The sequence below is a fragment of the Urocitellus parryii genome, chromosome 8, assembly GCF_045843805.1.
Source record: "Urocitellus parryii isolate mUroPar1 chromosome 8, mUroPar1.hap1, whole genome shotgun sequence".
Lineage (NCBI taxonomy): Eukaryota > Metazoa > Chordata > Mammalia > Rodentia > Sciuridae > Urocitellus > Urocitellus parryii.
The window spans coordinates 81,041,095-81,044,378 of record NC_135538.1 but is presented as its reverse complement, the minus strand read 5'-3'; the positions used below and the strand labels follow the sequence as shown (position 1 = coordinate 81,044,378).

The 3,284-nt window shown below is 49.1% G+C and overlaps 1 pseudogene; it reads left to right on the top strand.

Moving 5' to 3' along the window:
• The first annotated feature begins 1,084 nt into the window (after positions 1-1,084).
• On the top strand, positions 1,085-3,082 carry LOC144256424 (MAP/microtubule affinity-regulating kinase 3 pseudogene; annotated as a pseudogene).
• Positions 3,083-3,284: the final 202 nt, after the last annotated feature.

Below are 3,284 nucleotides of genomic sequence, written 5' to 3'. Positions count from 1 at the left end.
GACAACTTTTACAAAGAAGAGAGGTGAAACTAGTATTTGCATATTGCGGCCCCTACAATTATTGAATAAAGGAGGTTTGAAGACTTTTGAAAGACACTAGGGAAAAAAAGCAGATGAGCAATACACTAGAGACTGGGTCCCTGACCTGTTACCAAAAACCTTGGGCCTTGTCTCTTATGGCCATGCAATAATGAGGAGAAGGTTTTGAGATCAAGGTAAAAGGAGGTTTATTGCTTTGCCAGCAAAGGGGAAACACAGGGGACTCCTGTGCCAGAAGATTTGATCCTGCCCATCAGGGAAAACAGAGGGTTTTTAAGGAGACTATTCAAAGGCTCCACTCCAGGTTTGCCCTGACCAGGGGTTCCCAGGAGCATCCTGATGGTGTGTTAGGATTAACTAGTTTATCTGGGAGATCATCACTTCCTAGTTCTTCTGGTGAATTCTCCTTCCTGTGAAGAACAGATAACTCAAGGCAATCTTGTTCCCTGCCCCCAGGTTAGGGAGGGAGAAAGGGAGAAGGGGAAAAGAAAAACATTTCCCTTTTAAAATAAGCAGCCAGGGTTATATTCAAAAGGTAAAGTGGACCACTCTTACAACCCCAGTGCTTTCACCAATCAACTTCACCATCCAAATTGAATTGTCAAGTGTGTTTATGTCCAGCTGAATATTTGTGGAAAAAAAATAGTTCTCTTTTTCATCAGGTCTTGACCCACAAACTGTCAAGTTCCTTAGACAGACTAAGCGCCTGGGTCCTAGGTCCACTTAGGGTTCATATGACCACTCTTTATGCAGTCAGTACCCTTATGACTGCATTGACTGCCTAGGAGATAATAGAATGAGAATCCTAGAAATGAGTGGAACTAGAACCACTCCTCATTTGCCTTTTGGCCTTTGATGTTCCCAGAGCGAGTTTTTGAACTGGGCACGATATTTGTTGGTAAAAGGCAGTTGTGGTTGTTTTTTCCCCAAACCCATCTCCAACTCTCTCCTTGTTTTCCCCACCCCCCTGTCCTTGCCTAGCCCTCACCTATCCTAAACTTTCCAGTGACACCGAGACCCACCGATCATCAACTTGGGTCAAACCATGCACCCCTCGCATGGAGCTAGACGGGCAGAAGACACCTCCCAGACCGGGCACTCTGGAGCACAGTGCCAAAAATCCACAGCTTCCTCTGCAGGTGAACAGCCTCGCATTGGAGATTATAGACTAGTGAAAACCCTCGGCAAGGGGACCTTCGCCAAAGTCATGCTGGCCCGTCACATCGTCACAGATAAAGAAGTGGCAATCAAGATCATCGATAAGAGACATCTGAAGCCACAAGTCCTCGAAAAGATGTACAGAGAGGTGAGAATCCTCAAGATGTTAGACCACCCACACATCCTGAAGCTCTATGAAGCTCTGGACTGCGAAAAAGCACTCTGTTTGGTCCTGGAGTACGCCAGTGGAGGGGGAGTTTTGGACTATCTGGCCAAAAAAGGAAGACTGCAGGAAGAGGAGGCAAGATGTGTATTCCGGCAGATCGTGTCTGCAGTCCAATATTGTCACCAAAAGCAGGTCGCCCACCGAGACCTGAAGGCGGAGAATCTGTTATTAGACGCACAGATGAACATCAAGCTAGCCGATTTTGGACTCAGCAACGAGTTTACACTTGGGTGTAAACTCGACACGTTTTGCGGCAGTCCGCCCTATGCAGCTCCAGAGCTCTTCCAGCAAATAGAGTATGATGGTCCAGAAGTGGATGTGTGGAGTCTTGGCGTGGTTCTGTACACCCTAGTCACCGGGTCGCTTCCTTTTTTTGGGCGCAATGTGAGAGAACTTAGAGACAGAGTGCTACAAGGTACATACCAAATCCCTCTGTACATGTCAACAGAATGTGAAAATCTGCTGAAACGCTTGCTGGTGCTCAATCCAACTAAGCGAAGCACCCTGGCCGAAATTATGGGAGACAGGTGGATCAACAGAGGCCATGATGTCCTCCAACCCTTTGTTGGTCCAGAGGTGGCCATCTCCCATAGAAACATCTCGTTGGCTAAGGTGCAGCCAAGCAGGGGCCTCAGAAAGAGCACCAGCTGGCCTCCTCACCGCAAAGTGCAGCGAAGCGTTTCCACTCAGAAGCAGACACAGTCCCTGCACCATGCTGGAACTGGGCCATATCTGACCAGCACTGCCCAGAGTCACCTCAGAGAACATCCAATGGCCTCCCAGAAATCCGGCGGCAGTGCTGTGGGAGGAAAGGGAATTTCTCCAGCCAGGCCCATACCTGGGATCACCACCAGTCCCAAGGAGCTGGAGACTCCTGAGTTCAAGAAAATGCCTGCTGCCTACAAGAGCAGCACACCATCTGGAGGGAGGACACTGTGGAGTAAGTACATTTGCCGCAAAACATCCAAAGCAGACACACATTCAGTGAGCCGGAATGGCCAGAACAACAGCACCTTCCCTCCTCAGAGCCCTCCAGAGACTTCAACCCACAGTGTCCCAAGTACCTCCACCCGGGGCTGCATCTGCTTCCCCAGAGCCAGTGCCCTTCGTCGAATGTTCCACCGCCAGCCCCGGGAATGCCAAACTGCAACACGCGAAGGTCCTCTTGCTTCATCCAGCTGCTTCCATCCAGCTGAAGAATTGCCCCAGACTCAAAGAGGCACCACTGGGGTTTTTACATCTAAAATCATAAGAAGGCCTCCAGCTGAGTCTGAGAAGACCCCGAGATATAAGGGCTCAAGTCATCATGTCCCTACTGAGCAGAGAAAGGAGAACCATCAAGCAAAACCTCGCTCCCTGCACTTCACCTGGAGAATGAAAATCACCAGTGCCATGGATCCTAGTGACATCATGAGGGAAATCCGCAAGGTGCTAGATGCCAACAACTGCCAATACATGCAGAAGACGCCCTTTCTGCTCTTCTGCATGCATGGAGATGGGTACACCCAGAAAGTGGTGCAGTGGGAGATGGAAGTGTGTCAACTTCCCAGAGTATCTCTCAACGGGGTCCGCTTCAAGCCGGTTTCAGAGAAATCAAAGGCCTACAAAAACCTGGCTTCCAAAATTGCCTGTGAGCTCCAACTGGAACCCAGTCATTAGAACCAAAATGAAGCAGCAACTTGAAGTCTTTTCCTCAACACTGATGGACATATAGAATAACATTTAGGCAATTTTGGGGAGCAGTGACTAAATTAGGGTTTTCTTTAATTGTCCCAGGAGGTGATGCCCCTCCTGGGAATTCTTGATGCAAGGCGCTGGTCAAGACTGCCCAGTTACTTGGGTTAAGGCCTGTTCCACATAG